This window comes from Schistocerca gregaria, unplaced genomic scaffold (genome assembly GCF_023897955.1).
Source record: "Schistocerca gregaria isolate iqSchGreg1 unplaced genomic scaffold, iqSchGreg1.2 ptg000355l, whole genome shotgun sequence".
In the NCBI taxonomy this organism is placed as follows: domain Eukaryota; kingdom Metazoa; phylum Arthropoda; class Insecta; order Orthoptera; family Acrididae; genus Schistocerca; species Schistocerca gregaria.
Window position 1 is genome coordinate 1097108 of NW_026061814.1, and position 23402 is coordinate 1120509.

General features: G+C 49.9%; 18 non-coding genes across 18 annotated transcripts; all 18 read right to left on the bottom strand.

The window, feature by feature from the left end:
- Window positions 1–950: 950 nt before the first annotated feature.
- On the bottom strand, window positions 951–1069 carry LOC126307818 (5S ribosomal RNA). Its single transcript, XR_007553792.1, has one exon. It is a non-coding gene; the product is annotated as a 5S ribosomal RNA (ribosomal RNA).
- A 1146-nt stretch (window positions 1070–2215) lies between these two features.
- LOC126308284 (5S ribosomal RNA) lies at window positions 2216–2334 on the bottom strand. Its single transcript, XR_007554192.1, has one exon. It is a non-coding gene; the product is annotated as a 5S ribosomal RNA (ribosomal RNA).
- A 1146-nt stretch (window positions 2335–3480) lies between these two features.
- LOC126308285 (5S ribosomal RNA) lies at window positions 3481–3599 on the bottom strand. Its single transcript, XR_007554193.1, has one exon. It is a non-coding gene; the product is annotated as a 5S ribosomal RNA (ribosomal RNA).
- A 1146-nt stretch (window positions 3600–4745) lies between these two features.
- LOC126308286 (5S ribosomal RNA) lies at window positions 4746–4864 on the bottom strand. The gene has a single exon (XR_007554194.1). It is a non-coding gene; the product is annotated as a 5S ribosomal RNA (ribosomal RNA).
- Window positions 4865–6010: 1146 nt separating this feature from the next.
- On the bottom strand, window positions 6011–6129 carry LOC126308288 (5S ribosomal RNA). Its single transcript, XR_007554196.1, has one exon. It is a non-coding gene; the product is annotated as a 5S ribosomal RNA (ribosomal RNA).
- Window positions 6130–7275: 1146 nt separating this feature from the next.
- Window positions 7276–7394, bottom strand: LOC126307730 (5S ribosomal RNA). The gene has a single exon (XR_007553713.1). It is a non-coding gene; the product is annotated as a 5S ribosomal RNA (ribosomal RNA).
- Window positions 7395–8540: 1146 nt separating this feature from the next.
- On the bottom strand, window positions 8541–8659 carry LOC126308289 (5S ribosomal RNA). Its single transcript, XR_007554197.1, has one exon. It is a non-coding gene; the product is annotated as a 5S ribosomal RNA (ribosomal RNA).
- Window positions 8660–9805: 1146 nt separating this feature from the next.
- Window positions 9806–9924, bottom strand: LOC126308290 (5S ribosomal RNA). Its single transcript, XR_007554198.1, has one exon. It is a non-coding gene; the product is annotated as a 5S ribosomal RNA (ribosomal RNA).
- A 1146-nt stretch (window positions 9925–11070) lies between these two features.
- LOC126308291 (5S ribosomal RNA) lies at window positions 11071–11189 on the bottom strand. The gene has a single exon (XR_007554199.1). It is a non-coding gene; the product is annotated as a 5S ribosomal RNA (ribosomal RNA).
- A 1146-nt stretch (window positions 11190–12335) lies between these two features.
- On the bottom strand, window positions 12336–12454 carry LOC126307819 (5S ribosomal RNA). The gene has a single exon (XR_007553793.1). It is a non-coding gene; the product is annotated as a 5S ribosomal RNA (ribosomal RNA).
- Window positions 12455–13600: 1146 nt separating this feature from the next.
- Window positions 13601–13719, bottom strand: LOC126308293 (5S ribosomal RNA). The gene has a single exon (XR_007554200.1). It is a non-coding gene; the product is annotated as a 5S ribosomal RNA (ribosomal RNA).
- A 1146-nt stretch (window positions 13720–14865) lies between these two features.
- On the bottom strand, window positions 14866–14984 carry LOC126308294 (5S ribosomal RNA). The gene has a single exon (XR_007554201.1). It is a non-coding gene; the product is annotated as a 5S ribosomal RNA (ribosomal RNA).
- A 1146-nt stretch (window positions 14985–16130) lies between these two features.
- LOC126308295 (5S ribosomal RNA) lies at window positions 16131–16249 on the bottom strand. Its single transcript, XR_007554202.1, has one exon. It is a non-coding gene; the product is annotated as a 5S ribosomal RNA (ribosomal RNA).
- A 1146-nt stretch (window positions 16250–17395) lies between these two features.
- On the bottom strand, window positions 17396–17514 carry LOC126308296 (5S ribosomal RNA). Its single transcript, XR_007554203.1, has one exon. It is a non-coding gene; the product is annotated as a 5S ribosomal RNA (ribosomal RNA).
- Window positions 17515–18660: 1146 nt separating this feature from the next.
- Window positions 18661–18779, bottom strand: LOC126308297 (5S ribosomal RNA). Its single transcript, XR_007554204.1, has one exon. It is a non-coding gene; the product is annotated as a 5S ribosomal RNA (ribosomal RNA).
- A 1146-nt stretch (window positions 18780–19925) lies between these two features.
- Window positions 19926–20044, bottom strand: LOC126308298 (5S ribosomal RNA). The gene has a single exon (XR_007554205.1). It is a non-coding gene; the product is annotated as a 5S ribosomal RNA (ribosomal RNA).
- Window positions 20045–21190: 1146 nt separating this feature from the next.
- On the bottom strand, window positions 21191–21309 carry LOC126308300 (5S ribosomal RNA). The gene has a single exon (XR_007554207.1). It is a non-coding gene; the product is annotated as a 5S ribosomal RNA (ribosomal RNA).
- A 1146-nt stretch (window positions 21310–22455) lies between these two features.
- Window positions 22456–22574, bottom strand: LOC126308301 (5S ribosomal RNA). The gene has a single exon (XR_007554208.1). It is a non-coding gene; the product is annotated as a 5S ribosomal RNA (ribosomal RNA).
- Window positions 22575–23402: the final 828 nt, after the last annotated feature.

Genomic DNA, 23402 nt, shown 5'->3' on the forward strand with positions numbered 1-23402 from the left:
CAAAGTATCCATCTCTTGTAGCGACGAAAGGTAAATTTTTGTTTACAAATTTGCCGTTGTGCACTGCTACAAAACAATATGCCCTGACGTATTTCACAACATTTCTGTCACTTCACACTGTTTTGTTATTTCCAGAGACTCTTTGGAAGTCTTCCTTGGCGCACTCTTTTCAAATTGAGTTCCTTAACATCGTATCTTACGATAGTTTAAAATCAGTATGGAAGCATCTTTGTCACATGAGAAAGGTAGCATGAAAAAAGGGCTGGCAGGGGTAGTGACAAGAAAGCAAGAAATGAAGACAGAGGGAAGCGGTCTCACCTGCCTGACACGCGTCGCGCTTCCAGATATTTGCGTAATTCGCACGGTGCATTCTCGGCTGTCCCCTTCCGTCCCGACTTGTCCCGACTTTGCTCGACTGCCGCTCGCTGCCGCTCGGGTCGCGGTCCATATGACAGCACAAGTACGAGAAGCATCTGCGAGATGGGCGCGGGCCGAACCGGCGTGTCCGAGGCGCCGTGTGCGGCCGTTCGGAGCTACCAGAGCCGCTCTGTGCTGCGCCGTGCCGTGGAAAGGTGCGAAAACATGCACACAAGACACAGGCTGTTCGGCAAAGTATCCATCTCTTGTAGCGACGAAAGGTTAATTTTTGTTTGCAAATTTGCCGTTGTGCACTGCTACAAAATTGGAATTTAGCGCTCCTACAAAACAGTAGGCTCTGACGCATTTTAAGAGCACATCTGTCGATTCGCAGTGTTTCGTTATTTTCAACGAGTTCCTAGCACTCTTCCTCCGCGCATTCTTGTTCAAACTGAGTTCATTACTGTAATTTTGCATCTTACATTTAATACAGTGGTTTAAAATGCTTGTGGAAGCATCTTTGTCGCACCTGAGAGTTTGTATGAAAAGAGGACTGGCAGGTGTAGTGACATAAAATTTAGAAGAAGAGAGGGAGCGAACAGCACCCGGTGTTCCCAGGCGGTCACCCATCCAAGTACTAACCGGGCCCGATGTTGCTTAACTTCGGTGATCGGACGAGAACCGGTGTATTCAACATGGTATGGCCGTTGGCGTCCTTATACAGTAGCCGCACGGCAGAAGAAGGCTTCGCCTCTCCTCCCAACACACGCAATCGCCGTCTTCGGTGGCACATTTGACGCAAAGCACGTCCTTCCACCTCGAAGGCGACGCGCAGTGCGGCGCGCCGCCACGTGGGTCAGACGCACAACACAGCTGCTCGTTGTACCGCCTGTCATTCGTTTGTTCGACAAAGTATCCATCTCTTGTAGCGACGAAAGGTAAATTTTTGTTTACAAATTTGCCGTTGTGCACTGCTACAAAACAATATGCCCTGACGTATTTCACAACATTTCTGTCACTTCACACTGTTTTGTTATTTCCAGAGACTCTTTGGAAGTCTTCCTTGGCGCACTCTTTTCAAATTGAGTTCCTTAACATCGTATCTTACGATAGTTTAAAATCAGTATGGAAGCATCTTTGTCACATGAGAAAGGTAGCATGAAAAAAGGGCTGGCAGGGGTAGTGACAAGAAAGCAAGAAATGAAGACAGAGGGAAGCGGTCTCACCTGCCTGACACGCGTCGCGCTTCCAGATATTTGCGTAATTCGCACGGTGCATTCTCGGCTGTCCCCTTCCGTCCCGACTTGTCCCGACTTTGCTCGACTGCCGCTCGCTGCCGCTCGGGTCGCGGTCCATATGACAGCACAAGTACGAGAAGCATCTGCGAGATGGGCGCGGGCCGAACCGGCGTGTCCGAGGCGCCGTGTGCGGCCGTTCGGAGCTACCAGAGCCGCTCTGTGCTGCGCCGTGCCGTGGAAAGGTGCGAAAACATGCACACAAGACACAGGCTGTTCGGCAAAGTATCCATCTCTTGTAGCGACGAAAGGTTAATTTTTGTTTACAAATTTGCCGTTGTGCACTGCTACAAAATTGGAATTTAGCGCTCCTACAAAACAGTAGGCTCTGACGCATTTTAAGAGCACATCTGTCGATTCGCAGTGTTTCGTTATTTTCAACGAGTTCCTAGCACTCTTCCTCCGCGCATTCTTGTTCAAACTGAGTTCATTACTGTAATTTTGCATCTTACATTTAATACAGTGGTTTAAAATGCTTGTGGAAGCATCTTTGTCGCACCTGAGAGTTTGTATGAAAAGAGGACTGGCAGGTGTAGTGACATAAAATTTAGAAGAAGAGAGGGAGCCAACAGCACCCGGTGTTCCCAGGCGGTCACCCATCCAAGTACTAACCGGGCCCGATGTTGCTTAACTTCGGTGATCGGACGAGAACCGGTGTATTCAACATGGTATGGCCGTTGGCGTCCTTATACAGTAGCCGCACGACAGAAGAAGGCTTCGCCTCTCCTCCCAACACACGCAATCGCCGTCTTCGGTGGCACATTTGACGCAAAGCACGTCCTTCCACCTCGAAGGCGACGCGCAGTGCGGCGCGCCGCCACGTGGGTCAGACGCACAACACAGCTGCTCGTTGTACCGCCTGTCATTCGTTTGTTCGACAAAGTATCCATCTCTTGTAGCGACGAAAGGTAAATTTTTGTTTACAAATTTGCCGTTGTGCACTGCTACAAAACAATATGCCCTGACGTATTTCACAACATTTCTGTCACTTCACACTGTTTTGTTATTTCCAGAGACTCTTTGGAAGTCTTCCTTGGCGCACTCTTTTCAAATTGAGTTCCTTAACATCGTATCTTACGATAGTTTAAAATCAGTATGGAAGCATCTTTGTCACATGAGAAAGGTAGCATGAAAAAAGGGCTGGCAGGGGTAGTGACAAGAAAGCAAGAAATGAAGACAGAGGGAAGCGGTCTCACCTGCCTGACACGCGTCGCACTTCCAGATATTTGCGTAATTCGCACGGTGCATTCTCGGCTGTCCCCTTCCGTCCCGACTTGTCCCGACTTTGCTCGACTGCCGCTCGCTGCCGCTCGGGTCGCGGTCCATATGACAGCACAAGTACGAGAAGCATCTGCGAGATGGGCGCGGGCCGAACCGGCGTGTCCGAGGCGCCGTGTGCGGCCGTTCGGAGCTACCAGAGCCGCTCTGTGCTGCGCCGTGCCGTGGAAAGGTGCGAAAACATGCACACAAGACACAGGCTGTTCGGCAAAGTATCCATCTCTTGTAGCGACGAAAGGTTAATTTTTGTTTACAAATTTGCCGTTGTGCACTGCTACAAAATTGGAATTTAGCGCTCCTACAAAACAGTAGGCTCTGACGCATTTTAAGAGCACATCTGTCGATTCGCAGTGTTTCGTTATTTTCAACGAGTTCCTAGCACTCTTCCTCCGCGCATTCTTGTTCAAACTGAGTTCATTACTGTAATTTTGCATCTTACATTTAATACAGTGGTTTAAAATGCTTGTGGAAGCATCTTTGTCGCACCTGAGAGTTTGTATGAAAAGAGGACTGGCAGGTGTAGTGACATAAAATTTAGAAGAAGAGAGGGAGCCAACAGCACCCGGTGTTCCCAGGCGGTCACCCATCCAAGTACTAACCGGGCCCGATGTTGCTTAACTTCGGTGATCGGACGAGAACCGGTGTATTCAACATGGTATGGCCGTTGGCGTCCTTATACAGTAGCCGCACGGCAGAAGAAGGCTTCGCCTCTCCTCCCAACACACGCAATCGCCGTCTTCGGTGGCACATTTGACGCAAAGCACGTCCTTCCACCTCGAAGGCGACGCGCAGTGCGGCGCGCCGCCACGTGGGTCAGACGCACAACACAGCTGCTCGTTGTACCGCCTGTCATTCGTTTGTTCGACAAAGTATCCATCTCTTGTAGCGACGAAAGGTAAATTTTTGTTTACAAATTTGCCGTTGTGCACTGCTACAAAACAATATGCCCTGACGTATTTCACAACATTTCTGTCACTTCACACTGTTTTGTTATTTCCAGAGACTCTTTGGAAGTCTTCCTTGGCGCACTCTTTTCAAATTGAGTTCCTTAACATCGTATCTTACGATAGTTTAAAATCAGTATGGAAGCATCTTTGTCACATGAGAAAGGTAGCATGAAAAAAGGGCTGGCAGGGGTAGTGACAAGAAAGCAAGAAATGAAGACAGAGGGAAGCGGTCTCACCTGCCTGACACGCGTCGCGCTTCCAGATATTTGCGTAATTCGCACGGTGCATTCTCGGCTGTCCCCTTCCGTCCCGACTTGTCCCGACTTTGCTCGACTGCCGCTCGCTGCCGCTCGGGTCGCGGTCCATATGACAGCACAAGTACGAGAAGCATCTGCGAGATGGGCGCGGGCCGAACCGGCGTGTCCGAGGCGCCGTGTGCGGCCGTTCGGAGCTACCAGAGCCGCTCTGTGCTGCGCCGTGCCGTGGAAAGGTGCGAAAACATGCACACAAGACACAGGCTGTTCGGCAAAGTATCCATCTCTTGTAGCGACGAAAGGTTAATTTTTGTTTACAAATTTGCCGTTGTGCACTGCTACAAAATTGGAATTTAGCGCTCCTACAAAACAGTAGGCTCTGACGCATTTTAAGAGCACATCTGTCGATTCGCAGTGTTTCGTTATTTTCAACGAGTTCCTAGCACTCTTCCTCCGCGCATTCTTGTTCAAACTGAGTTCATTACTGTAATTTTGCATCTTACATTTAATACAGTGGTTTAAAATGCTTGTGGAAGCATCTTTGTCGCACCTGAGAGTTTGTATGAAAAGAGGACTGGCAGGTGTAGTGACATAAAATTTAGAAGAAGAGAGGGAGCCAACAGCACCCGGTGTTCCCAGGCGGTCACCCATCCAAGTACTAACCGGGCCCGATGTTGCTTAACTTCGGTGATCGGACGAGAACCGGTGTATTCAACATGGTATGGCCGTTGGCGTCCTTATACAGTAGCTGCACGGCAGAAGAAGGCTTCGCCTCTCCTCCCAACACACGCAATCGCCGTCTTCGGTGGCACATTTGACGCAAAGCACGTCCTTCCACCTCGAAGGCGACGCGCAGTGCGGCGCGCCGCCACGTGGGTCAGACGCACAACACAGCTGCTCGTTGTACCGCCTGTCATTCGTTTGTTCGACAAAGTATCCATCTCTTGTAGCGACGAAAGGTAAATTTTTGTTTACAAATTTGCCGTTGTGCACTGCTACAAAACAATATGCCCTGACGTATTTCACAACATTTCTGTCACTTCACACTGTTTTGTTATTTCCAGAGACTCTTTGGAAGTCTTCCTTGGCGCACTCTTTTCAAATTGAGTTCCTTAACATCGTATCTTACGATAGTTTAAAATCAGTATGGAAGCATCTTTGTCACATGAGAAAGGTAGCATGAAAAAAGGGCTGGCAGGGGTAGTGACAAGAAAGCAAGAAATGAAGACAGAGGGAAGCGGTCTCACCTGCCTGACACGCGTCGCGCTTCCAGATATTTGCGTAATTCGCACGGTGCATTCTCGGCTGTCCCCTTCCGTCCCGACTTGTCCCGACTTTGCTCGACTGCCGCTCGCTGCCGCTCGGGTCGCGGTCCATATGACAGCACAAGTACGAGAAGCATCTGCGAGATGGGCGCGGGCCGAACCGGCGTGTCCGAGGCGCCGTGTGCGGCCGTTCGGAGCTACCAGAGCCGCTCTGTGCTGCGCCGTGCCGTGGAAAGGTGCGAAAACATGCACACAAGACACAGGCTGTTCGGCAAAGTATCCATCTCTTGTAGCGACGAAAGGTTAATTTTTGTTTACAAATTTGCCGTTGTGCACTGCTACAAAATTGGAATTTAGCGCTCCTACAAAACAGTAGGCTCTGACGCATTTTAAGAGCACATCTGTCGATTCGCAGTGTTTCGTTATTTTCAACGAGTTCCTAGCACTCTTCCTCCGCGCATTCTTGTTCAAACTGAGTTCATTACTGTAATTTTGCATCTTACATTTAATACAGTGGTTTAAAATGCTTGTGGAAGCATCTTTGTCGCACCTGAGAGTTTGTATGAAAAGAGGACTGGCAGGTGTAGTGACATAAAATTTAGAAGAAGAGAGGGAGCCAACAGCACCCGGTGTTCCCAGGCGGTCACCCATCCAAGTACTAACCGGGCCCGATGTTGCTTAACTTCGGTGATCGGACGAGAACCGGTGTATTCAACATGGTATGGCCGTTGGCGTCCTTATACAGTAGCCGCACGGCAGAAGAAGGCTTCGCCTCTCCTCCCAACACACGCAATCGCCGTCTTCGGTGGCACATTTGACGCAAAGCACGTCCTTCCACCTCGAAGGCGACGCGCAGTGCGGCGCGCCGCCACGTGGGTCAGACGCACAACACAGCTGCTCGTTGTACCGCCTGTCATTCGTTTGTTCGACAAAGTATCCATCTCTTGTAGCGACGAAAGGTAAATTTTTGTTTACAAATTTGCCGTTGTGCACTGCTACAAAACAATATGCCCTGACGTATTTCACAACATTTCTGTCACTTCACACTGTTTTGTTATTTCCAGAGACTCTTTGGAAGTCTTCCTTGGCGCACTCTTTTCAAATTGAGTTCCTTAACATCGTATCTTACGATAGTTTAAAATCAGTATGGAAGCATCTTTGTCACATGAGAAAGGTAGCATGAAAAAAGGGCTGGCAGGGGTAGTGACAAGAAAGCAAGAAATGAAGACAGAGGGAAGCGGTCTCACCTGCCTGACACGCGTCGCGCTTCCAGATATTTGCGTAATTCGCACGGTGCATTCTCGGCTGTCCCCTTCCGTCCCGACTTGTCCCGACTTTGCTCGACTGCCGCTCGCTGCCGCTCGGGTCGCGGTCCATATGACAGCACAAGTACGAGAAGCATCTGCGAGATGGGCGCGGGCCGAACCGGCGTGTCCGAGGCGCCGTGTGCGGCCGTTCGGAGCTACCAGAGCCGCTCTGTGCTGCGCCGTGCCGTGGAAAGGTGCGAAAACATGCACACAAGACACAGGCTGTTCGGCAAAGTATCCATCTCTTGTAGCGACGAAAGGTTAATTTTTGTTTACAAATTTGCCGTTGTGCACTGCTACAAAATTGGAATTTAGCGCTCCTACAAAACAGTAGGCTCTGACGCATTTTAAGAGCACATCTGTCGATTCGCAGTGTTTCGTTATTTTCAACGAGTTCCTAGCACTCTTCCTCCGCGCATTCTTGTTCAAACTGAGTTCATTACTGTAATTTTGCATCTTACATTTAATACAGTGGTTTAAAATGCTTGTGGAAGCATCTTTGTCGCACCTGAGAGTTTGTATGAAAAGAGGACTGGCAGGTGTAGTGACATAAAATTTAGAAGAAGAGAGGGAGCCAACAGCACCCGGTGTTCCCAGGCGGTCACCCATCCAAGTACTAACCGGGCCCAATGTTGCTTAACTTCGGTGATCGGACGAGAACCGGTGTATTCAACATGGTATGGCCGTTGGCGTCCTTATACAGTAGCCGCACGGCAGAAGAAGGCTTCGCCTCTCCTCCCAACACACGCAATCGCCGTCTTCGGTGGCACATTTGACGCAAAGCACGTCCTTCCACCTCGAAGGCGACGCGCAGTGCGGCGCGCCGCCACGTGGGTCAGACGCACAACACAGCTGCTCGTTGTACCGCCTGTCATTCGTTTGTTCGACAAAGTATCCATCTCTTGTAGCGACGAAAGGTAAATTTTTGTTTACAAATTTGCCGTTGTGCACTGCTACAAAACAATATGCCCTGACGTATTTCACAACATTTCTGTCACTTCACACTGTTTTGTTATTTCCAGAGACTCTTTGGAAGTCTTCCTTGGCGCACTCTTTTCAAATTGAGTTCCTTAACATCGTATCTTACGATAGTTTAAAATCAGTATGGAAGCATCTTTGTCACATGAGAAAGGTAGCATGAAAAAAGGGCTGGCAGGGGTAGTGACAAGAAAGCAAGAAATGAAGACAGAGGGAAGCGGTCTCACCTGCCTGACACGCGTCGCGCTTCCAGATATTTGCGTAATTCGCACGGTGCATTCTCGGCTGTCCCCTTCCGTCCCGACTTGTCCCGACTTTGCTCGACTGCCGCTCGCTGCCGCTCGGGTCGCGGTCCATATGACAGCACAAGTACGAGAAGCATCTGCGAGATGGGCGCGGGCCGAACCGGCGTGTCCGAGGCGCCGTGTGCGGCCGTTCGGAGCTACCAGAGCCGCTCTGTGCTGCGCCGTGCCGTGGAAAGGTGCGAAAACATGCACACAAGACACAGGCTGTTCGGCAAAGTATCCATCTCTTGTAGCGACGAAAGGTTAATTTTTGTTTACAAATTTGCCGTTGTGCACTGCTACAAAATTGGAATTTAGCGCTCCTACAAAACAGTAGGCTCTGACGCATTTTAAGAGCACATCTGTCGATTCGCAGTGTTTCGTTATTTTCAACGAGTTCCTAGCACTCTTCCTCCGCGCATTCTTGTTCAAACTGAGTTCATTACTGTAATTTTGCATCTTACATTTAATACAGTGGTTTAAAATGCTTGTGGAAGCATCTTTGTCGCACCTGAGAGTTTGTATGAAAAGAGGACTGGCAGGTGTAGTGACATAAAATTTAGAAGAAGAGAGGGAGCCAACAGCACCCGGTGTTCCCAGGCGGTCACCCATCCAAGTACTAACCGGGCCCGATGTTGCTTAACTTCGGTGATCGGACGAGAACCGGTGTATTCAACATGGTATGGCCGTTGGCGTCCTTATACAGTAGCTGCACGGCAGAAGAAGGCTTCGCCTCTCCTCCCAACACACGCAATCGCCGTCTTCGGTGGCACATTTGACGCAAAGCACGTCCTTCCACCTCGAAGGCGACGCGCAGTGCGGCGCGCCGCCACGTGGGTCAGACGCACAACACAGCTGCTCGTTGTACCGCCTGTCATTCGTTTGTTCGACAAAGTATCCATCTCTTGTAGCGACGAAAGGTAAATTTTTGTTTACAAATTTGCCGTTGTGCACTGCTACAAAACAATATGCCCTGACGTATTTCACAACATTTCTGTCACTTCACACTGTTTTGTTATTTCCAGAGACTCTTTGGAAGTCTTCCTTGGCGCACTCTTTTCAAATTGAGTTCCTTAACATCGTATCTTACGATAGTTTAAAATCAGTATGGAAGCATCTTTGTCACATGAGAAAGGTAGCATGAAAAAAGGGCTGGCAGGGGTAGTGACAAGAAAGCAAGAAATGAAGACAGAGGGAAGCGGTCTCACCTGCCTGACACGCGTCGCGCTTCCAGATATTTGCGTAATTCGCACGGTGCATTCTCGGCTGTCCCCTTCCGTCCCGACTTGTCCCGACTTTGCTCGACTGCCGCTCGCTGCCGCTCGGGTCGCGGTCCATATGACAGCACAAGTACGAGAAGCATCTGCGAGATGGGCGCGGGCCGAACCGGCGTGTCCGAGGCGCCGTGTGCGGCCGTTCGGAGCTACCAGAGCCGCTCTGTGCTGCGCCGTGCCGTGGAAAGGTGCGAAAACATGCACACAAGACACAGGCTGTTCGGCAAAGTATCCATCTCTTGTAGCGACGAAAGGTTAATTTTTGTTTACAAATTTGCCGTTGTGCACTGCTACAAAATTGGAATTTAGCGCTCCTACAAAACAGTAGGCTCTGACGCATTTTAAGAGCACATCTGTCGATTCGCAGTGTTTCGTTATTTTCAACGAGTTCCTAGCACTCTTCCTCCGCGCATTCTTGTTCAAACTGAGTTCATTACTGTAATTTTGCATCTTACATTTAATACAGTGGTTTAAAATGCTTGTGGAAGCATCTTTGTCGCACCTGAGAGTTTGTATGAAAAGAGGACTGGCAGGTGTAGTGACATAAAATTTAGAAGAAGAGAGGGAGCCAACAGCACCCGGTGTTCCCAGGCGGTCACCCATCCAAGTACTAACCGGGCCCGATGTTGCTTAACTTCGGTGATCGGACGAGAACCGGTGTATTCAACATGGTATGGCCGTTGGCGTCCTTATACAGTAGCCGCACGGCAGAAGAAGGCTTCGCCTCTCCTCCCAACACACGCAATCGCCGTCTTCGGTGGCACATTTGACGCAAAGCACGTCCTTCCACCTCGAAGGCGACGCGCAGTGCGGCGCGCCGCCACGTGGGTCAGACGCACAACACAGCTGCTCGTTGTACCGCCTGTCATTCGTTTGTTCGACAAAGTATCCATCTCTTGTAGCGACGAAAGGTAAATTTTTGTTTACAAATTTGCCGTTGTGCACTGCTACAAAACAATATGCCCTGACGTATTTCACAACATTTCTGTCACTTCACACTGTTTTGTTATTTCCAGAGACTCTTTGGAAGTCTTCCTTGGCGCACTCTTTTCAAATTGAGTTCCTTAACATCGTATCTTACGATAGTTTAAAATCAGTATGGAAGCATCTTTGTCACATGAGAAAGGTAGCATGAAAAAAGGGCTGGCAGGGGTAGTGACAAGAAAGCAAGAAATGAAGACAGAGGGAAGCGGTCTCACCTGCCTGACACGCGTCGCGCTTCCAGATATTTGCGTAATTCGCACGGTGCATTCTCGGCTGTCCCCTTCCGTCCCGACTTGTCCCGACTTTGCTCGACTGCCGCTCGCTGCCGCTCGGGTCGCGGTCCATATGACAGCACAAGTACGAGAAGCATCTGCGAGATGGGCGCGGGCCGAACCGGCGTGTCCGAGGCGCCGTGTGCGGCCGTTCGGAGCTACCAGAGCCGCTCTGTGCTGCGCCGTGCCGTGGAAAGGTGCGAAAACATGCACACAAGACACAGGCTGTTCGGCAAAGTATCCATCTCTTGTAGCGACGAAAGGTTAATTTTTGTTTACAAATTTGCCGTTGTGCACTGCTACAAAATTGGAATTTAGCGCTCCTACAAAACAGTAGGCTCTGACGCATTTTAAGAGCACATCTGTCGATTCGCAGTGTTTCGTTATTTTCAACGAGTTCCTAGCACTCTTCCTCCGCGCATTCTTGTTCAAACTGAGTTCATTACTGTAATTTTGCATCTTACATTTAATACAGTGGTTTAAAATGCTTGTGGAAGCATCTTTGTCGCACCTGAGAGTTTGTATGAAAAGAGGACTGGCAGGTGTAGTGACATAAAATTTAGAAGAAGAGAGGGAGCCAACAGCACCCGGTGTTCCCAGGCGGTCACCCATCCAAGTACTAACCGGGCCCGATGTTGCTTAACTTCGGTGATCGGACGAGAACCGGTGTATTCAACATGGTATGGCCGTTGGCGTCCTTATACAGTAGCTGCACGGCAGAAGAAGGCTTCGCCTCTCCTCCCAACACACGCAATCGCCGTCTTCGGTGGCACATTTGACGCAAAGCACGTCCTTCCACCTCGAAGGCGACGCGCAGTGCGGCGCGCCGCCACGTGGGTCAGACGCACAACACAGCTGCTCGTTGTACCGCCTGTCATTCGTTTGTTCGACAAAGTATCCATCTCTTGTAGCGACGAAAGGTAAATTTTTGTTTACAAATTTGCCGTTGTGCACTGCTACAAAACAATATGCCCTGACGTATTTCACAACATTTCTGTCACTTCACACTGTTTTGTTATTTCCAGAGACTCTTTGGAAGTCTTCCTTGGCGCACTCTTTTCAAATTGAGTTCCTTAACATCGTATCTTACGATAGTTTAAAATCAGTATGGAAGCATCTTTGTCACATGAGAAAGGTAGCATGAAAAAAGGGCTGGCAGGGGTAGTGACAAGAAAGCAAGAAATGAAGACAGAGGGAAGCGGTCTCACCTGCCTGACACGCGTCGCGCTTCCAGATATTTGCGTAATTCGCACGGTGCATTCTCGGCTGTCCCCTTCCGTCCCGACTTGTCCCGACTTTGCTCGACTGCCGCTCGCTGCCGCTCGGGTCGCGGTCCATATGACAGCACAAGTACGAGAAGCATCTGCGAGATGGGCGCGGGCCGAACCGGCGTGTCCGAGGCGCCGTGTGCGGCCGTTCGGAGCTACCAGAGCCGCTCTGTGCTGCGCCGTGCCGTGGAAAGGTGCGAAAACATGCACACAAGACACAGGCTGTTCGGCAAAGTATCCATCTCTTGTAGCGACGAAAGGTTAATTTTTGTTTACAAATTTGCCGTTGTGCACTGCTACAAAATTGGAATTTAGCGCTCCTACAAAACAGTAGGCTCTGACGCATTTTAAGAGCACATCTGTCGATTCGCAGTGTTTCGTTATTTTCAACGAGTTCCTAGCACTCTTCCTCCGCGCATTCTTGTTCAAACTGAGTTCATTACTGTAATTTTGCATCTTACATTTAATACAGTGGTTTAAAATGCTTGTGGAAGCATCTTTGTCGCACCTGAGAGTTTGTATGAAAAGAGGACTGGCAGGTGTAGTGACATAAAATTTAGAAGAAGAGAGGGAGCGAACAGCACCCGGTGTTCCCAGGCGGTCACCCATCCAAGTACTAACCGGGCCCGATGTTGCTTAACTTCGGTGATCGGACGAGAACCGGTGTATTCAACATGGTATGGCCGTTGGCGTCCTTATACAGTAGCCGCACGGCAGAAGAAGGCTTCGCCTCTCCTCCCAACACACGCAATCGCCGTCTTCGGTGACACATTTGACGCAAAGCACGTCCTTCCACCTCGAAGGCGACGCGCAGTGCGGCGCGCCGCCACGTGGGTCAGACGCACAACACAGCTGCTCGTTGTACCGCCTGTCATTCGTTTGTTCGACAAAGTATCCATCTCTTGTAGCGACGAAAGGTAAATTTTTGTTTACAAATTTGCCGTTGTGCACTGCTACAAAACAATATGCCCTGACGTATTTCACAACATTTCTGTCACTTCACACTGTTTTGTTATTTCCAGAGACTCTTTGGAAGTCTTCCTTGGCGCACTCTTTTCAAATTGAGTTCCTTAACATCGTATCTTACGATAGTTTAAAATCAGTATGGAAGCATCTTTGTCACATGAGAAAGGTAGCATGAAAAAAGGGCTGGCAGGGGTAGTGACAAGAAAGCAAGAAATGAAGACAGAGGGAAGCGGTCTCACCTGCCTGACACGCGTCGCGCTTCCAGATATTTGCGTAATTCGCACGGTGCATTCTCGGCTGTCCCCTTCCGTCCCGACTTGTCCCGACTTTGCTCGACTGCCGCTCGCTGCCGCTCGGGTCGCGGTCCATATGACAGCACAAGTACGAGAAGCATCTGCGAGATGGGCGCGGGCCGAACCGGCGTGTCCGAGGCGCCGTGTGCGGCCGTTCGGAGCTACCAGAGCCGCTCTGTGCTGCGCCGTGCCGTGGAAAGGTGCGAAAACATGCACACAAGACACAGGCTGTTCGGCAAAGTATCCATCTCTTGTAGCGACGAAAGGTTAATTTTTGTTTACAAATTTGCCGTTGTGCACTGCTACAAAATTGGAATTTAGCGCTCCTACAAAACAGTAGGCTCTGACGCATTTTAAGAGCACATCTGTCGATTCGCAGTGTTTCGTTATTTTCAACGAGTTCCTAGCACTCTTCCTCCGCGCATTCTTGTTCAAACTGAGTTCATTACTGTAATTTTGCATCTTACATTTAATACAGTGGTTTAAAATGCTTGTGGAAGCATCTTTGTCGCACCTGAGAGTTTGTATGAAAAGAGGACTGGCAGGTGTAGTGACATAAAATTTAGAAGAAGAGAGGGAGCCAACAGCACCCGGTGTTCCCAGGCGGTCACCCATCCAAGTACTAACCGGGCCCGATGTTGCTTAACTTCGGTGATCGGACGAGAACCGGTGTATTCAACATGGTATGGCCGTTGGCGTCCTTATACAGTAGCCGCACGGCAGAAGAAGGCTTCGCCTCTCCTCCCAACACACGCAATCGCCGTCTTCGGTGGCACATTTGACGCAAAGCACGTCCTTCCACCTCGAAGGCGACGCGCAGTGCGGCGCGCCGCCACGTGGGTCAGACGCACAACACAGCTGCTCGTTGTACCGCCTGTCATTCGTTTGTTCGACAAAGTATCCATCTCTTGTAGCGACGAAAGGTAAATTTTTGTTTACAAATTTGCCGTTGTGCACTGCTACAAAACAATATGCCCTGACGTATTTCACAACATTTCTGTCACTTCACACTGTTTTGTTATTTCCAGAGACTCTTTGGAAGTCTTCCTTGGCGCACTCTTTTCAAATTGAGTTCCTTAACATCGTATCTTACGATAGTTTAAAATCAGTATGGAAGCATCTTTGTCACATGAGAAAGGTAGCATGAAAAAAGGGCTGGCAGGGGTAGTGACAAGAAAGCAAGAAATGAAGACAGAGGGAAGCGGTCTCACCTGCCTGACACGCGTCGCGCTTCCAGATATTTGCGTAATTCGCACGATGCATTCTCGGCTGTCCCCTTCCGTCCCGACTTGTCCCGACTTTGCTCGACTGCCGCTCGCTGCCGCTCGGGTCGCGGTCCATATGACAGCACAAGTACGAGAAGCATCTGCGAGATGGGCGCGGGCCGAACCGGCGTGTCCGAGGCGCCGTGTGCGGCCGTTCGGAGCTACCAGAGCCGCTCTGTGCTGCGCCGTGCCGTGGAAAGGTGCGAAAACATGCACACAAGACACAGGCTGTTCGGCAAAGTACCCATCTCTTGTAGCGACGAAAGGTTAATTTTTGTTTACAAATTTGCCGTTGTGCACTGCTACAAAATTGGAATTTAGCGCTCCTACAAAACAGTAGGCTCTGACGCATTTTAAGAGCACATCTGTCGATTCGCAGTGTTTCGTTATTTTCAACGAGTTCCTAGCACTCTTCCTCCGCGCATTCTTGTTCAAACTGAGTTCATTACTGTAATTTTGCATCTTACATTTAATACAGTGGTTTAAAATGCTTGTGGAAGCATCTTTGTCGCACCTGAGAGTTTGTATGAAAAGAGGACTGGCAGGTGTAGTGACATAAAATTTAGAAGAAGAGAGGGAGCCAACAGCACCCGGTGTTCCCAGGCGGTCACCCATCCAAGTACTAACCGGGCCCGATGTTGCTTAACTTCGGTGATCGGACGAGAACCGGTGTATTCAACATGGTATGGCCGTTGGCGTCCTTATACAGTAGCCGCACGGCAGAAGAAGGCTTCGCCTCTCCTCCCAACACACGCAATCGCCGTCTTCGGTGGCACATTTGACGCAAAGCACGTCCTTCCACCTCGAAGGCGACGCGCAGTGCGGCGCGCCGCCACGTGGGTCAGACGCACAACACAGCTGCTCGTTGTACCGCCTGTCATTCGTTTGTTCGACAAAGTATCCATCTCTTGTAGCGACGAAAGGTAAATTTTTGTTTACAAATTTGCCGTTGTGCACTGCTACAAAACAATATGCCCTGACGTATTTCACAACATTTCTGTCACTTCACACTGTTTTGTTATTTCCAGAGACTCTTTGGAAGTCTTCCTTGGCGCACTCTTTTCAAATTGAGTTCCTTAACATCGTATCTTACGATAGTTTAAAATCAGTATGGAAGCATCTTTGTCACATGAGAAAGGTAGCATGAAAAAAGGGCTGGCAGGGGTAGTGACAAGAAAGCAAGAAATGAAGACAGAGGGAAGCGGTCTCACCTGCCTGACACGCGTCGCGCTTCCAGATATTTGCGTAATTCGCACGGTGCATTCTCGGCTGTCCCCTTCCGTCCCGACTTGTCCCGACTTTGCTCGACTGCCGCTCGCTGCCGCTCAGGTCGCGGTCCATATGACAGCACAAGTACGAGAAGCATCTGCGAGATGGGCGCGGGCCGAACCGGCGTGTCCGAGGCGCCGTGTGCGGCCGTTCGGAGCTACCAGAGCCGCTCTGTGCTGCGCCGTGCCGTGGAAAGGTGCGAAAACATGCACACAAGACACAGGCTGTTCGGCAAAGTATCCATCTCTTGTAGCGACGAAAGGTTAATTTTTGTTTACAAATTTGCCGTTGTGCACTGCTACAAAATTGGAATTTAGCGCTCCTACAAAACAGTAGGCTCTGACGCATTTTAAGAGCACATCTGTCGATTCGCAGTGTTTCGTTATTTTCAACGAGTTCCTAGCACTCTTCCTCCGCGCATTCTTGTTCAAACTGAGTTCATTACTGTAATTTTGCATCTTACATTTAATACAGTGGTTTAAAATGCTTGTGGAAGCATCTTTGTCGCACCTGAGAGTTTGTATGAAATGAGGACTGGCAGGTGTAGTGACATAAAATTTAGAAGAAGAGAGGGAGCCAACAGCACCCGGTGTTCCCAGGCGGTCACCCATCCAAGTACTAACCGGGCCCGATGTTGCTTAACTTCGGTGATCGGACGAGAACCGGTGTATTCAACATGGTATGGCCGTTGGCGTCCTTATACAGTAGCCGCACGGCAGAAGAAGGCTTCGCCTCTCCTCCCAACACACGCAATCGCCGTCTTCGGTGGCACATTTGACGCAAAGCACGTCCTTCCACCTCGAAGGCGACGCGCAGTGCGGCGCGCCGCCACGTGGGTCAGACGCACAACACAGCTGCTCGTTGTACCGCCTGTCATTCGTTTGTTCGACAAAGTATCCATCTCTTGTAGCGACGAAAGGTAAATTTTTGTTTACAAATTTGCCGTTGTGCACTGCTACAAAACAATATGCCCTGACGTATTTCACAACATTTCTGTCACTTCACACTGTTTTGTTATTTCCAGAGACTCTTTGGAAGTCTTCCTTGGCGCACTCTTTTCAAATTGAGTTCCTTAACATCGTATCTTACGATAGTTTAAAATCAGTATGGAAGCATCTTTGTCACATGAGAAAGGTAGCATGAAAAAAGGGCTGGCAGGGGTAGTGACAAGAAAGCAAGAAATGAAGACAGAGGGAAGCGGTCTCACCTGCCTGACACGCGTCGCGCTTCCAGATATTTGCGTAATTCGCACGGTGCATTCTCGGCTGTCCCCTTCCGTCCCGACTTGTCCCGACTTTGCTCGACTGCCGCTCGCTGCCGCTCGGGTCGCGGTCCATATGACAGCACAAGTACGAGAAGCATCTGCGAGATGGGCGCGGGCCGAACCGGCGTGTCCGAGGCGCCGTGTGCGGCCGTTCGGAGCTACCAGAGCCGCTCTGTGCTGCGCCGTGCCGTGGAAAGGTGCGAAAACATGCACACAAGACACAGGCTGTTCGGCAAAGTATCCATCTCTTGTAGCGACGAAAGGTTAATTTTTGTTTACAAATTTGCCGTTGTGCACTGCTACAAAATTGGAATTTAGCGCTCCTACAAAACAGTAGGCTCTGACGCATTTTAAGAGCACATCTGTCGATTCGCAGTGTTTCGTTATTTTCAACGAGTTCCTAGCACTCTTCCTCCGCGCATTCTTGTTCAAACTGAGTTCATTACTGTAATTTTGCATCTTACATTTAATACAGTGGTTTAAAATGCTTGTGGAAGCATCTTTGTCGCACCTGAGAGTTTGTATGAAAAGAGGACTGGCAGGTGTAGTGACATAAAATTTAGAAGAAGAGAGGGAGCCAACAGCACCCGGTGTTCCCAGGCGGTCACCCATCCAAGTACTAACCGGGCCCGATGTTGCTTAACTTCGGTGATCGGACGAGAACCGGTGTATTCAACATGGTATGGCCGTTGGCGTCCTTATACAGTAGCCGCACGGCAGAAGAAGGCTTCGCCTCTCCTCCCAACACACGCAATCGCCGTCTTCGGTGGCACATTTGACGCAAAGCACGTCCTTCCACCTCGAAGGCGACGCGCAGTGCGGCGCGCCGCCACGTGGGTCAGACGCACAACACAGCTGCTCGTTGTACCGCCTGTCATTCGTTTGTTCGACAAAGTATCCATCTCTTGTAGCGACGAAAGGTAAATTTTTGTTTACAAATTTGCCGTTGTGCACTGCTACAAAACAATATGCCCTGACGTATTTCACAACATTTCTGTCACTTCACACTGTTTTGTTATTTCCAGAGACTCTTTGGAAGTCTTCCTTGGCGCACTCTTTTCAAATTGAGTTCCTTAACATCGTATCTTACGATAGTTTAAAATCAGTATGGAAGCATCTTTGTCACATGAGAAAGGTAGCATGAAAAAAGGGCTGGCAGGGGTAGTGACAAGAAAGCAAGAAATGAAGACAGAGGGAAGCGGTCTCACCTGCCTGACACGCGTCGCGCTTCCAGATATTTGCGTAATTCGCACGGTGCATTCTCGGCTGTCCCCTTCCGTCCCGACTTGTCCCGACTTTGCTCGACTGCCGCTCGCTGCCGCTCGGGTCGCGGTCCATATGACAGCACAAGTACGAGAAGCATCTGCGAGATGGGCGCGGGCCGAACCGGCGTGTCCGAGGCGCCGTGTGCGGCCGTTCGGAGCTACCAGAGCCGCTCTGTGCTGCGCCGTGCCGTGGAAAGGTGCGAAAACATGCACACAAGACACAGGCTGTTCGGCAAAGTATCCATCTCTTGTAGCGACGAAAGGTTAATTTTTGTTTACAAATTTGCCGTTGTGCACTGCTACAAAATTGGAATTTAGCGCTCCTACAAAACAGTAGGCTCTGACGCATTTTAAGAGCACATCTGTCGATTCGCAGTGTTTCGTTATTTTCAACGAGTTCCTAGCACTCTTCCTCCGCGCATTCTTGTTCAAACTGAGTTCATTACTGTAATTTTGCATCTTACATTTAATACAGTGGTTTAAAATGCTTGTGGAAGCATCTTTGTCGCACCTGAGAGTTTGTATGAAAAGAGGACTGGCAGGTGTAGTGACATAAAATTTAGAAGAAGAGAGGGAGCCAACAGCACCCGGTGTTCCCAGGCGGTCACCCATCCAAGTACTAACCGGGCCCGATGTTGCTTAACTTCGGTGATCGGACGAGAACCGGTGTATTCAACATGGTATGGCCGTTGGCGTCCTTATACAGTAGCCGCACGGCAGAAGAAGGCTTCGCCTCTCCTCCCAACACACGCAATCGCCGTCTTCGGTGGCACATTTGACGCAAAGCACGTCCTTCCACCTCGAAGGCGACGCGCAGTGCGGCGCGCCGCCACGTGGGTCAGACGCACAACACAGCTGCTCGTTGTACCGCCTGTCATTCGTTTGTTCGACAAAGTATCCATCTCTTGTAGCGACGAAAGGTAAATTTTTGTTTACAAATTTGCCGTTGTGCACTGCTACAAAACAATATGCCCTGACGTATTTCACAACATTTCTGTCACTTCACACTGTTTTGTTATTTCCAGAGACTCTTTGGAAGTCTTCCTTGGCGCACTCTTTTCAAATTGAGTTCCTTAACATCGTATCTTACGATAGTTTAAAATCAGTATGGAAGCATCTTTGTCACATGAGAAAGGTAGCATGAAAAAAGGGCTGGCAGGGGTAGTGACAAGAAAGCAAGAAATGAAGACAGAGGGAAGCGGTCTCACCTGCCTGACACGCGTCGCGCTTCCAGATATTTGCGTAATTCGCACGGTGCATTCTCGGCTGTCCCCTTCCGTCCCGACTTGTCCCGACTTTGCTCGACTGCCGCTCGCTGCCGCTCGGGTCGCGGTCCATATGACAGCACAAGTACGAGAAGCATCTGCGAGATGGGCGCGGGCCGAACCGGCGTGTCCGAGGCGCCGTGTGCGGCCGTTCGGAGCTACCAGAGCCGCTCTGTGCTGCGCCGTGCCGTGGAAAGGTGCGAAAACATGCACACAAGACACAGGCTGTTCGGCAAAGTATCCATCTCTTGTAGCGACGAAAGGTTAATTTTTGTTTACAAATTTGCCGTTGTGCACTGCTACAAAATTGGAATTTAGCGCTCCTACAAAACAGTAGGCTCTGACGCATTTTAAGAGCACATCTGTCGATTCGCAGTGTTTCGTTATTTTCAACGAGTTCCTAGCACTCTTCCTCCGCGCATTCTTGTTCAAACTGAGTTCATTACTGTAATTTTGCATCTTACATTTAATACAGTGGTTTAAAATGCTTGTGGAAGCATCTTTGTCGCACCTGAGAGTTTGTATGAAAAGAGGACTGGCAGGTGTAGTGACATAAAATTTAGAAGAAGAGAGGGAGCCAACAGCACCCGGTGTTCCCAGGCGGTCACCCATCCAAGTACTAACCGGGCCCGATGTTGCTTAACTTCGGTGATCGGACGAGAACCGGTGTATTCAACATGGTATGGCCGTTGGCGTCCTTATACAGTAGCCGCACGGCAGAAGAAGGCTTCGCCTCTCCTCCCAACACACGCAATCGCCGTCTTCGGTGGCACATTTGACGCAAAGCACGTCCTTCCACCTCGAAGGCGACGCGCAGTGCGGCGCGCCGCCACGTGGGTCAGACGCACAACACAGCTGCTCGTTGTACCGCCTGTCATTCGTTTGTTCGACAAAGTATCCATCTCTTGTAGCGACGAAAGGTAAATTTTTGTTTACAAATTTGCTGTTGTGCACTGCTACAAAACAATATGCCCTGACGTATTTCACAACATTTCTGTCACTTCACACTGTTTTGTTATTTCCAGAGACTCTTTGGAAGTCTTCCTTGGCGCACTCTTTTCAAATTGAGTTCCTTAACATCGTATCTTACGATAGTTTAAAATCAGTATGGAAGCATCTTTGTCACATGAGAAAGGTAGCATGAAAAAAGGGCTGGCAGGGGTAGTGACAAGAAAGCAAGAAATGAAGACAGAGGGAAGCGGTCTCACCTGCCTGACACGCGTCGCGCTTCCAGATATTTGCGTAATTCGCACGGTGCATTCTCGGCTGTCCCCTTCCGTCCCGACTTGTCCCGACTTTGCTCGACTGCCGCTCGCTGCCGCTCGGGTCGCGGTCCATATGACAGCACAAGTACGAGAAGCATCTGCGAGATGGGCGCGGGCCGAACCGGCGTGTCCGAGGCGCCGTGTGCGGCCGTTCGGAGCTACCAGAGCCGCTCTGTGCTGCGCCGTGCCGTGGAAAGGTGCGAAAACATGCACACAAGACACAGGCTGTTCGGCAAAGTATCCATCTCTTGTAGCGACGAAAGGTTAATTTTTGTTTACAAATTTGCCGTTGTGCACTGCTACAAAATTGGAATTTAGCGCTCCTACAAAACAGTAGGCTCTGACGCATTTTAAGAGCACATCTGTCGATTCGCAGTGTTTCGTTATTTTCAACGAGTTCCTAGCACTCTTCCTCCGCGCATTCTTGTTCAAACTGAGTTCATTACTGTAATTTTGCATCTTACATTTAATACAGTGGTTTAAAATGCTTGTGGAAGCATCTTTGTCGCACCTGAGAGTTTGTATGAAAAGAGGACTGGCAGGTGTAGTGACATAAAATTTAGAAGAAGAGAGGGAGCCAACAGCACCCGGTGTTCCCAGGCGGTCACCCATCCAAGTACTAACCGGGCCCGATGTTGCTTAACTTCGGTGATCGGACGAGAACCGGTGTATTCAACATGGTATGGCCGTTGGCGTCCTTATACAGTAGCCGCACGGCAGAAGAAGGCTTCGCCTCTCCTCCCAACACACGCAATCGCCGTCTTCGGTGGCACATTTGACGCAAAGCACGTCCTTCCACCTCGAAGGCGACGCGCAGTGCGGCGCGCCGCCACGTGGGTCAGACGCACAACACAGCTGCTCGTTGTACCGCCTGTCATTCGTTTGTTCGACAAAGTATCCATCTCTTGTAGCGACGAAAGGTAAATTTTTGTTTACAAATTTGCCGTTGTGCACTGCTACAAAACAATATGCCCTGACGTATTTCACAACATTTCTGTCACTTCACACTGTTTTGTTATTTCCAGAGACTCTTTGGAAGTCTTCCTTGGCGCACTCTTTTCAAATTGAGTTCCTTAACATCGTATCTTACGATAGTTTAAAATCAGTATGGAAGCATCTTTGTCACATGAGAAAGGTAGCATGAAAAAAGGGCTGGCAGGGGTAGTGACAAGAAAGCAAGAAATGAAGACAGAGGGAAGCGGTCTCACCTGCCTGACACGCGTCGCGCTTCCAGATATTTGCGTAATTCGCACGGTGCATTCTCGGCTGTCCCCTTCCGTCCCGACTTGTCCCGACTTTGCTCGACTGCCGCTCGCTGCCGCTCGGGTCGCGGTCCATATGACAGCACAAGTACGAGAAGCATCTGCGAGATGGGCGCGGGCCGAACCGGCGTGTCCGAGGCGCCGTGTGCGGCCGTTCGGAGCTACCAGAGCCGCTCTGTGCTGCGCCGTGCCGTGGAAAGGTGCGAAAACATGCACACAAGACACAGGCTGTTCGGCAAAGTATCCATCTCTTGTAGCGACGAAAGGTTAATTTTTGTTTACAAATTTGCCGTTGTGCACTGCTACAAAATTGGAATTTAGCGCTCCTACAAAACAGTAGGCTCTGACGCATTTTAAGAGCACATCTGTCGATTCGCAGTGTTTCGTTATTTTCAACGAGTTCCTAGCACTCTTCCTCCGCGCATTCTTGTTCAAACTGAGTTCATTACTGTAATTTTGCATCTTACATTTAATACAGTGGTTTAAAATGCTTGTGGAAGCATCTTTGTCGCACCTGAGAGTTTGTATGAAAAGAGGACTGGCAGGTGTAGTGACATAAAATTTAGAAGAAGAGAGGGAGCCAACAGCACCCGGTGTTCCCAGGCGGTCACCCATCCAAGTACTAACCGGGCCCGATGTTGCTTAACTTCGGTGATCGGACGAGAACCGGTGTATTCAACATGGTATGGCCGTTGGCGTCCTTATACAGTAGCCGCACGGCAGAAGAAGGCTTCGCCTCTCCTCCCAACACACGCAATCGCCGTCTTCGGTGGCACATTTGACGCAAAGCACGTCCTTCCACCTCGAAGGCGACGCGCAGTGCGGCGCGCCGCCACGTGGGTCAGACGCACAACACAGCTGCTCGTTGTACCGCCTGTCATTCGTTTGTTCGACAAAGTATCCATCTCTTGTAGCGACGAAAGGTAAATTTTTGTTTACAAATTTGCCGTTGTGCACTGCTACAAAACAATATGCCCTGACGTATTTCACAACATTTCTGTCACTTCACACTGTTTTGTTATTTCCAGAGACTCTTTGGAAGTCTTCCTTGGCGCACTCTTTTCAAATTGAGTTCCTTAACATCGTATCTTACGATAGTTTAAAATCAGTATGGAAGCATCTTTGTCACATGAGAAAGGTAGCATGAAAAAAGGGCTGGCAGGGGTAGTGACAAGAAAGCAAGAAATGAAGACAGAGGGAAGCGGTCTCACCTGCCTGACACGCGTCGCGCTTCCAGATATTTGCGTAATTCGCACGGTGCATTCTCGGCTGTCCCCTTCCGTCCCGACTTGTCCCGACTTTGCTCGACTGCCGCTCGCTGCCGCTCGGGTCGCGGTCCATATGACAGCACAAGTACGAGAAGCATCTGCGAGATGGGCGCGGGCCGAACCGGCGTGTCCGAGGCGCCGTGTGCGGCCGTTCGGAGCTACCAGAGCCGCTCTGTGCTGCGCCGTGCCGTGGAAAGGTGCGAAAACATGCACACAAGACACAGGCTGTTCGGCAAAGTATCCATCTCTTGTAGCGA